Raw genomic sequence first — 10686 nt, 5'->3', positions numbered from 1 at the left:
ACACAATATTTCAACATAGTACATTTGCAGCAAGAATTCCTTCCTCTTATGTTCCAACACCCTTGCAATAAAGGCTGACATATCATTTGCCTTCCTCACTCTCATTCGACCCTTGGTAACTCACCATTCCCAGTATGTTTTTCCTCTGTTCCTTCTATAGGGAAAAGAAATGAACGTTGAAAACATTTTAAAATAATTACAGCGGTTTATATTTTGGAAACAATATCCAGCTGAACTGCATCAAATTCGATTGCAAACTTCCAGTTTCAAAAGGAAGTGAAATAATAAGAATAACTAATTGCGATGGCCAGGAATCGAACCCGGGTCAACTGCTTGGAAGGCAGCTATGCTCACCACTATACCACCATCGCTGATAATTTGCCACCATAAAATAGTTCCTAAACATTAAACCCGAAACAGACACTGCAGGCTTTTGGATTTTGTCCTTCATTGAAACTGGTTTCTGACGGATCCTTTCTCGCTCTGTTGCAGTTCCCGTTTCCGCCCAGTAGATGTCGCCAACCCCCAATCAATGGAAATTACAGAACAGCCAGTAATTCTTCACCTTTTCTCGGACTGAAGAGACAGTCGATACCTGCAATACTTGACCAGTTGGAAATACATTTTGCCGCAGCTCACATCAGCCATTGAGTAAAGTTAAATAGTTACATTAAATCATTACAGAGACCGGACGACCAGCTGGGCACGAGTGGCAGCTTAATATTCAAGCCGATAAGATCTTTTGAAAGGACAGGGAAATAGGGAATGAAGGCAGAGTAGCAATATTAGTAAAGGACAATATTACAGCAGTTGAAAGATGCAATATCAGTGAGGGTGAGCGGGCAGTGTAAACACTCTGAGAGACACCCATCACAAATGGCCCCACTGTACTCCTCCAGAAGGTATAAGAAGGGCGAGTGGGGGAGGATTTCTTCATTCTTTGTGGAAGTATTTGTGAGATTGTGGAAATGTCTGGAAGATGAAAAACCGGCGGTAAAGCTCGGTCCAAGGCCAAGTCTCGCTCATCCCGGGCCGGACTGCAGTTCCCTTTGGACCGTGTTCACAGCCTCCTGCGAAAGGGGAACTACGTTGAACGTGTGGGTGCCGGAGCCCCGGTCTATCTGGCTGCTTTGTTCGAGCATCTGACGGCTGAAATCCTCGAGCTGGCCGGCAACGCGGCCCACGACAACAAGAAGACCCGCATCATCCCCAGACAGTTGCAGCTGGCCATTCGTAACGACGAGGAGCTCAACAAGCTGCTGGGACGGGTGACCATCGCTCAGGGCGGGGTGCTGCCTAATATCCAGGCCGTGCTGTTGCCGAAGAAAAGCGCTGGGAGCATCAAGAACAAGCGAAGCGGCCAAAATTTAATCTAATAACAGGACAAGGACAGGACCAATCTTATTAAATCATTTGACTAATTAACAGAAAGAGTAAATAAGGGTGACCTGGTAGATGTAATACATTTGGATTTTCAGAAAGCCTTATGTAAGGTACCGCATTGTGGACTCATGGCAAAGTTTAGTGTCCGTGGAGTCAGGGGACAGGTCGCAGAATGGAAAGCAAGCTGGCGACAAAACAGAAAACAGAGAATAGGGGTTACGGTTAGTTGCTTGGAGTGGCAAAAAGTGGGAAGTGGTTTACAATTAACATTAACGATTTGGATTCGGGAATCGGAAGTACAATTTCAAAATTTGACTTTGACACCAAATTGGGGGGTACAGTTAATACAAAGGAAGAATGTGTCAAAATGCAAGAGGACATTAATAAACTTGCAGACTGAAGAATAAGGAGCTCACATATTGTTTGGATAATAAGTCTGAACAGGATAGAGGAGCAAAGGGATCGAGGGGTACAGACACACAAATTACTAAAAGTCGCAACTAAATTAGCTTCGCCAGCGTTACCGTCTGACAAAGACACTCGCCCTGAATCTGTGAAAATATAATGACCATTAACTTGGACTGATGCCGAACACATCCCCAGTTATAGTGCGGCCCGGCCCGGACATCTCATTCTCTCTGTTTTATATCAGACAGTATCCCACCTTCATGTGAGCACTAGAGAGAGAGAAACAGTATCAGTCTTAGACTTCGTATCAGTGTCTAAATCACGCACAATAGCAATATCCACCTTCAGAAACAGCGCCAGAGAGAGAGAAAGGGAAGCAGACACGGTGAGAGAGACAGAGAGAGCGGTGAGAGAACCGGTAAAGTTCTGTTTTATCCAGAAAGATCGCGTTGGAGAGACAGAAGATGCAATCTCATCTCTCACTGATATTGTACAAGGGACAGAAACACTATGAATCCCACACTCAGGGACAGTGCAGAGAGTGACAAAAACAATAAGCCACATTTAACCCTCTTTTGCCTGTTGCACCATCTGAAGTTTTGCAGCTCAAGGCTGTTCGATATTACTCTTAGTAACCGAGAATTTCACTCCGGTTAAATTAATCTGGGATTGTTGCTGTCAGATATTAATTCTACACGGTCCCAGCAAATACACCAACTCCCACTTTCCTCCCATGTTTCTCCAGGATTCGTCTGAGAAATCCACCCTCCAGTTTCGGAGTCACACGTTCATTTATCAGTAGAGGGGCCAAAAATGAACAGAATCCTTTGGCTCATTCCACAGCCGCCCACTTAATCTATGAAAGGCTCTTTACCATCACAAGATATGGACAGGAACAGCAAGGATGGAAACATCAAGTTTAATAGTTAGAGATTGTAAAGTCAGTCTGGATTCAAGCGTTCGGCACTGGTGGAATCCCATCTGTTTCCCATTCTGGTGCCTGTTCCTGCACTGCCTGTGGACCCCATTCCCTCTGACCTTTCCCCCAGACCCACTTCCTTTGCTCAGACTCTGAAAAATTCCAATTGGGGAAAGTTTCCATCGATTTTTGTATTGGGAATTTTACCAGATATCTGCGCATGCGTGAATCAGCCCCGCCCCCAGGGCTGGTTGTTGGTGAGCGGAAGAGCGCATGCGCGCTCCCCTCCCCCAGCTCGGCCTGTGGGCGCCATTCCCTCAGTGAGCGGAAGAAGATGGTTTAAAACAGCCGGGAATGGAGAGATCACGGCCCCCGGGGGAAGGGAGCAAAGAGCAGCCTCGTTACAGCAGCTCATCGCTTCGGGACCGTGTCCGCAGATGGGCTCAGAGATCGGCATTGAGTCCGGGGGAAGGTCAGGGGGAGTCCGGGGACTGTTTGTAAGAGGCGGAGTGGATCAGGAACTAGTCCAGGAACATGGAGTGAGCGGGGGAAGGGAGAGGTCATTCTCGGGCTGTGTGTGTCCAGGGTGTGTCCAGGGTAAGGGAGACAGAATGGGAAGAAACTGCTATTTAAAATCATTGCTGCGTTCTCTCCCCAAACCAGCAGTGAATGGTCCTGGTTTAGTTCCAGTCTCATCCTGTTTGTTGTTGCTGGACAGTGAAGAGTGGAAACAGAGCCGGACAGTAAGGATGTGGGGAGTTATTCAAAGAGCAGGCACCAGGTGAGAAGTTGAAGGACACATTTTAAACAACGGCTGTTTGCTTTCAGTTGAACGGTTAGTCCCCTGTGTGAGGGGTTTAGAAACCTGACCCGAACATCGGGTAGTCCCATTCATGGACCAGTGCAGTGGTTGGGTTGTGTCTGAATGCCTCTAATTTGTTATAAAACAGCCCAACACACCTGCTCTGCAGAAGCTGAGTGCTGCAGTATTGCAGTGGAGTCAGATACTGATACTGTTTGTATCGTGATTTTCAATTGTGGATATTCAAAATAATTATTAACAGATATTAAACTGATCACTTTTGTATTTTCCACCTCAACTGTTCTTGAGTTACAAGAGATACGTTTCTTTTTACAGGCAAACTCTTGAAGGAGCCAGATTAAATGTGTAATTTCGTCCACCCGAGGCAAAGGAACAGTGCAGCCAACTCCTTCTCACACACAGTATGTATATTAGCACTCACAGAGCACGGAGACACAGACAGCTCATCAGTTCCACAGTCTCAGTCAGCAGAAGTAGTCAGTCCCACACTGATCCCAAATTTCCAGAGACACATTTTCAATCCAACAGTCAAACAGAGCAGGTGAGGCAGACACTGTTCCATTTCTCCCGAACTCAGTCCCGCTAACAGGTAGATACAAAAATCCCAGTCCAAAGTCTCGCTTTCAGATTGTCAATTTCACAAAAGGGCAACATTAGCCATGAATTAAGTACCAGATACCCCGAGATTCAAATTGAATACTAGCCCAGAACTCACACACACGTGAGTTTAATCATGCAGTATCCATTCGAATAGTGTACCATTCGAATACAAATTGCCAGTCCAAAACTCATGTACAGTATCAGATTGAGAAATGCTGTGACAGTGTAACCTAAGTAACATATTAGATACCAGTTTATAATATACTCATAGTATGAGATTTAAAAATACAGTATCAATTCTATTAGCACAGACTGAGATACACATTACATACCAGTCCAAAAATGTTATAAAATAAAATGTAATAATGCAGTATCAATTCATTTAGTGCAGACTGATCTACACATTATATAGCAATTCAAAAATGTCACCATGTCAGTTTGAAAGATATATTAACATTCACAATATTACTCAAAGAGATATAGATTTAATAGTAGTCCAAAAGCACACAAATTATCTGATTAAAACCTCCAGCATCAAATCCTGAAGTTTATCCAAATTTACCAATTAAATAATGAGAAAAATTATTTAAACATTATGATATTAAAGTACAGTATTGAATACCATAATGTAATCGGAGAAAATAATTAGATACAGATACAGAATGAATCTCACACTCAGATACAGTACAGAGACACACAGATAAAGATGAATCCCACATTCACACACAGTACCAGAGATGGCAGATACAGAATGAATCTCATACTCACACACAGTACAAGAAATTGACAGATACAGAACGAATCCCATACTCACATAGATTACCAGGAACAGAATGAATCTCACTCACACAGTACCACAAACTGACAGATACAGAATGAATGTCACAGTCACATTACTGAAGACTGAGTTATACATTGCATACCTGTCCAAAGATCTCATAGTGTCAGATTGAAAGATACTGTATCAATTCCATTAGTTCAGACTGAGTTACATATTCGATATATTGGTAAATACTCATAGAGTATTATACTGAAATATACATTATCAATACCTTTGGTACAGACTGAGCTACACATTACATACTAGTCCAAAAACCTCATAAATGTTCAGACTGGAAGATACAGCTTCAATTCTATTAGCACTGTCTGACCTGTACATTGCATCCCAGACTGAAAAACCCATAAAATATTAGACTGAAAGAGAGATTATCGATTCCATGAGTGCAGACTGAGCCACACATTATATAGCAGTCCAAGAATCTCATAATGTAACAGACTCAAATATACAACATCAAATTCATCAGCACAGACTGAACTATATGTTACTCACCAGTCCAAAAATATCATAGAGTAACAGATTGAATGATTCAATATCACTTCCATTATTGAAGACTGAGCTGCACATCACATTCCAGTCCAAAAATCTCATACAATATCAGACTTAAAGATACAGTATCAATTCCTTTAGTGCAAGATGAGCTACATATTACATACCAGTCCAAAAACCTCATAGTGTTAGACTCAGATATAGACTTAATCCCATTATTGCAGACTGAGCTACACATTACATACCAGTCCAGTAATTTCAACATAAACAGACTGAAAAGTACATTATCATTCATAATAAAGTTCAGAGATTAAGATGTAACATTACTCCAAAACTCACACACGTTGTTTGATTAAAGAAAACCGATAATTGTATCCATATTAACAAATTAAATACTCGAAGAACTGTATATAATTTAAAGTATTAAAAATATAGTTTCAAATCCGATACTGTAATCTGAAATAAGAATACAGAATGAATCCAGACTTGCACATTGTCTCAGAGACTGAATTACAGAATGAATCCCACACTGAGATAAAATAGCAGAAAATGGCAGATACAGAATGTATCCAACACTCACAGACAGTACCAGAGACTGACAGGTGCTAGAGATAGACAGATACAGAATGAATCCATCACTTATATGTAGTACCTTAGACTGACAGATGCAGAATATACCCTACGCTCACACTCAGTAGTGGAGACTGATAGATACAGAATGAATCCCAAACTCGCGCACAGTACCAGAGACAGACAGGTAGAGAATAAACCCCATTCTCACACACAGTCCCAGAGACAGACAGACACAGAAGAAACCCCACTCTCATACACAGTACCAGAGACTGACCTCTACTGGACGTAAGCGAGAACTGTAAAAGAGTGGAACAAATTCACATCATCTGTCATGGTTACAGAAACAGGACAATCTGCAATGTGAGGAAAGTCTCTGTCTGTAACAATTATTGTCGCATTTTTGCACATTATGATAGTGAAAAATGAAGACAATTGATTTATAATAAGGTTTTTGTTTTACTCATTCGATAGTTGTGAATTTACCGCATTATATTTCACTGTACATTGCACAGTATTTATCTCTGGTTTCTCAGGACACGATTTACATTGCTCCTCCACCCCATTTAGATTCTTCTTTTCCAAGCAGTATATGGCCTCCTTATTCCCCCAAGTGAAACGCACCACCTCGCACCTTTCTATATTGAAATTCAATTGGCATTTACACGGCCGTTCTCCTAGCTTCACAGTCTTCCTCAGAATAGATAATACCCCCTAAATTGATTAGAAGAATTTAACACAGCATTACAAATAGTGTTTGGTCTAACAAAATGTACTTGCAGCACGTCTCCATTCCTAGTTTTTCTAAATCTCACTCGTGCAATATAATGTGAAGAATGAGTTTATCTTCTGTCCCTCTCTCATCTGCAAACTTCAATGTCCCGGGGTTTGGGGACATCAACTGGCCGGAAGCAGAACCGCAACAATTCGGTACAAATTGGTGAAACCGGATAATGTGCAGTGTGAACGTGTTTGTGATTGGTGGCAGGAATTAAATCTGATTTTTCATATCTGCCCATTAACCTTTAGTGTTTGTTATTGAACAGTGAACAGAGCCGTACAGTAAGGATATGGGGAGTTATAAAAGGACCATCTATTGCAGGCATCAGGTGAGCTGTTTGAAGGACAAATTTTAAACAGTGACTGTTTTGTTTCGGTTTTATGGTTAGTCCCATGGGAGAGGGGATTAGAAACCTGACCTGTACAAAAGTTCCCGCCCCATGGATCAGTGCAGGGGTTGGGTTGTATCTGGATGTCACTATTTTTTTGTAAAACAGCCCAACACACCTGGTGTGCAGAAGCTGAGTGCTGCAGTACTGCAGTGGAGTCAGACACTGACACTGTTTGTATCACTGGTTTTCTATTTGTAGATATTACAATTATTATTAACAGAGAGATTCAATTGATCACGTTTGTATTTTCTACTTCACCTGTTGTTAAGTTACAAGCGATATTTTTTCTTCCTGCAGGCAAATCCTTGAAGGACCCACAGTCAATGTGATGTTGACTCCACCCGAGGCACGTGGAGCAGTCAATGCAGCCAGCTGCTTCTCACACACAGTAGGTACATTAACACTCACAGAGCACAGAGACAAGGACAGGTCACCAGTCCCACAATCTCAGACAGCAGAAATAGCCAGTCGCATACTGATCCCAATCCAACAGTCAAACAGAGCAGGAGAGACAGACGGAATTTCCATTTCACAATGACTCAGTACCGCTGACCGGCAGATAAATAATTCCCAGTCCAAAATCACACCCAGTATCAGATTGAAAGGCACTGTGTCAATCTCACGTTAGTTCAGCCTTAGCTACAAATTAAATCCCAGATAGAACTGACACATGGGACCGATTGATAGGTACAGAATGAATCAAAATAGTGTACCCGAGATTCAAATTAAGTACCAGCCCACAACTCTCACACATTATGAGTTTAAAGATGCAGTATTCATGACCACATTGTACACTGAGATACACATTAGATACCAGTTCAGATGTTACCCAAATTTGACTCACATATTTGTCCAAAAACCTCATAGTGTCAGAATGCAATGTCCATTTCAATTCATTTACTGCAGACTGAGGTACACATTAGATACCAGTCCAAAATTATCATAAAGTATGAGACTGAAAGATACAGTATCAATCCCATTGGTGCAGACTGAGCTACACGTCACATACAAGTCCAAAAATCTCAGTGTCAGGTTGAAAGATACAGAATCAATTCCATCAGTGCGGATTGAGCTACACATTATATACAAGTCCAAAATTCACATAGAGTCTCGTACTGGAAGATACAGTATCAATCCCATTAGTGCAGGCTGAGGTACACATTAGTTACCTGTCCAAAAATCACATTGTGTCAAACTGAAAGGCACAGTATCAATTCCTTTACTGCAGACAGAGATTCACATTAGATACCTGTCCAAAAATCAAGTACAGTATCATAATGGAATATATAGTATCGATTTGATTAGTACAGACTGATCTACACGTAACATACCAGTAGAAAAACCTCACACGGTATCAGACTGGAAGATACAGTATCAAACCCATTAGTGCAGACTGAGGTTCACATTAGATACCAGTCCAAAAGTTACATTCAGTGTCAAACTGAAAGATACAGTATCAATTCCATTGGTGCAGAGTGAACGACACCTTACAAACCAGCCTAAATATATGACACAGTAACAGACTGGAAGGTTCAGTATGAATTCCATCAGTGCAGACTGAGCTACACATTACAAACCAGTCCAAAAATCTCTTGCAGTGTCTGACTGAAAGTTAGAGTGTCAATTCCATTTGTACAGACAGAACAACAGATTACATACCAGGTCAAAAATCTCATACAATGTCAGCCTGAAAGATACAATATCAATTCCATTAGTCCAGACTGAGCTACGCATTAAATACGAGTCCAAAAAATTCACAGCAAAAGATTGACATGTACATTATCTTCAGAGATTAAGATATAATCCTACAACAAAACTCACACATGTTGTTAGATGAAAACAAAATCCAATAGTGTATCCATATTTACAAATTAATGCCAGACAATAGATTTGTACATATTAATGAATTTAAGAAACAGTTTCAAGCACTATACTGCAACCTGAAATAAGAATGCAGAACGAATCCAGACTTGCACTTTTCCCATAGACTGAGTTACAGGATGAATCCCCCACTGAGATAAAATACCAGAGACTGACAGTCACAGAATGAAACCCACACTCACAGATAGAACCAGAGATTGACAGATACAGAATGAATCCCACATTCACAGACAGTATCAGAGACTGACAGATACAGAATGAATCCCACACTCACACACAGAACCAGAGACTGACAGATACAGAATGAATCCCACACTCACATATAGTACCAGAGATTGACAGATACAGAATGAATCCCACATTCACAGACAGTACCAGAGACTGACAGATACAGAATGAATCCCACACTCACATTCAGTGCCAGAGACTGACAGATACAGAATGAATCCCAAACTCACACACGGTACCAGAGAATGACAGATACAGAATGAATCCCACACTCACAGACTGTACTGGAGACTGACAGATACAGAATGAATCCCACACTCACAGACTGTACTGGAGACTGACGGATACGGAATGAATCTCACAATCACATACTGACTGACAGACAGAGAATTAATCCCACACTCTCATACAGTCTGACATCTATTGGACATTAGTAAGAACTGTAACAGAGTGGAATAAATTCACATCATCTGTCGTTGTTACAGATTCAGCACAATGTGCAATGTGAGGAAATAGTTTCTCCCCGTAACTTCTACTCTCGTATTTTTTCATATTTTGTCAGTGAAAAATTAGACAATTGATTCATAATAAAGTTTTGTTTTGATCGTTCGAAAGTTGCCCCATTATATTTCCCTCTACATTGCGCAAAATTTCTGTCTGATTTCTTATGACACGATTTATATTAATTCAAATATACCGAACTGCAACACAAATAAAAACTGAGCGCAAATCTGGAAGTTTCAACGGCGACCGTCAAAAGTGAAAGGGATAAAATATAGAAAAAATTAAAACCGAAAATGCTGGAAAGACTCAGCAGGTCCGGCAGCATCTGTGGAGAAGGGAAGCTCGGGTTAACGATTCAGGTCAATGATCCTTCGATAGATCAGAAAGGTTAATCCGACATAATTTAAATAAGGAACGGGAATCAACAGAGGGAAAAACTTCAGACAATCAATTAATTTCACAGATCCGTGCAATTGTGTCCTTTATCCACCGTACAGATCAGGGCAAATAATAATACAAAGGAACAGTTAAATTCAACGTTATGGTGGAAGAAATGACTTTTAAAAGTATTTTTTATATAAATTGGACCCGTTTGGAAACATTATCGCTCTGAACATCATCAAATTCGGTTCCAGTCTTGGTGTTTCTGAATTCAGCGTGCTGGGATTCAAACCTGTTGGAATTAATTGCTGGGAAGGCAGCTATACTCACCATTATAGCACCTTATTTCACTTGGATGGAGAAATAGAGAGTTTCTGTGGAATTTCGGACTGAATTGTTCCCTTTGGGTTTCTGGCAGTTTAATCACAGACAATAAATCGTTCCAAAAAATCATCCCCTGAACAGACACAACAAGCTGGTGGAATTTCTC

The 10686-nt window shown here is 41.0% G+C and overlaps 1 long non-coding RNA gene and 1 other non-coding gene across 2 annotated transcripts; one reads left to right on the top strand and one right to left on the bottom strand.

Annotated features, from left to right (window-relative positions):
* Nucleotides 1–299: 299 nt before the first annotated feature.
* Nucleotides 300–371, bottom strand: trnag-ucc (transfer RNA glycine (anticodon UCC)). Its single transcript has one exon. It is a non-coding gene; the product is annotated as a tRNA-Gly (tRNA).
* Nucleotides 372–2981: 2610 nt separating this feature from the next.
* LOC137312387 (uncharacterized) lies at nt 2982–9925 on the top strand. The gene is made up of 4 exons (XR_010960709.1): nt 2982–3491; nt 3849–3934; nt 7077–7139; nt 7500–9925. It is a non-coding gene; the product is annotated as an uncharacterized lncRNA (long non-coding RNA).
* Nucleotides 9926–10686: the final 761 nt, after the last annotated feature.

This window comes from Heptranchias perlo, unplaced genomic scaffold (assembly GCF_035084215.1).
Source record: "Heptranchias perlo isolate sHepPer1 unplaced genomic scaffold, sHepPer1.hap1 HAP1_SCAFFOLD_43, whole genome shotgun sequence".
NCBI lineage: Eukaryota > Metazoa > Chordata > Chondrichthyes > Hexanchiformes > Hexanchidae > Heptranchias > Heptranchias perlo.
The sequence above is the reverse complement of the archived record's forward strand: the minus strand, read 5'-3'. Positions and strand labels throughout refer to the sequence as shown.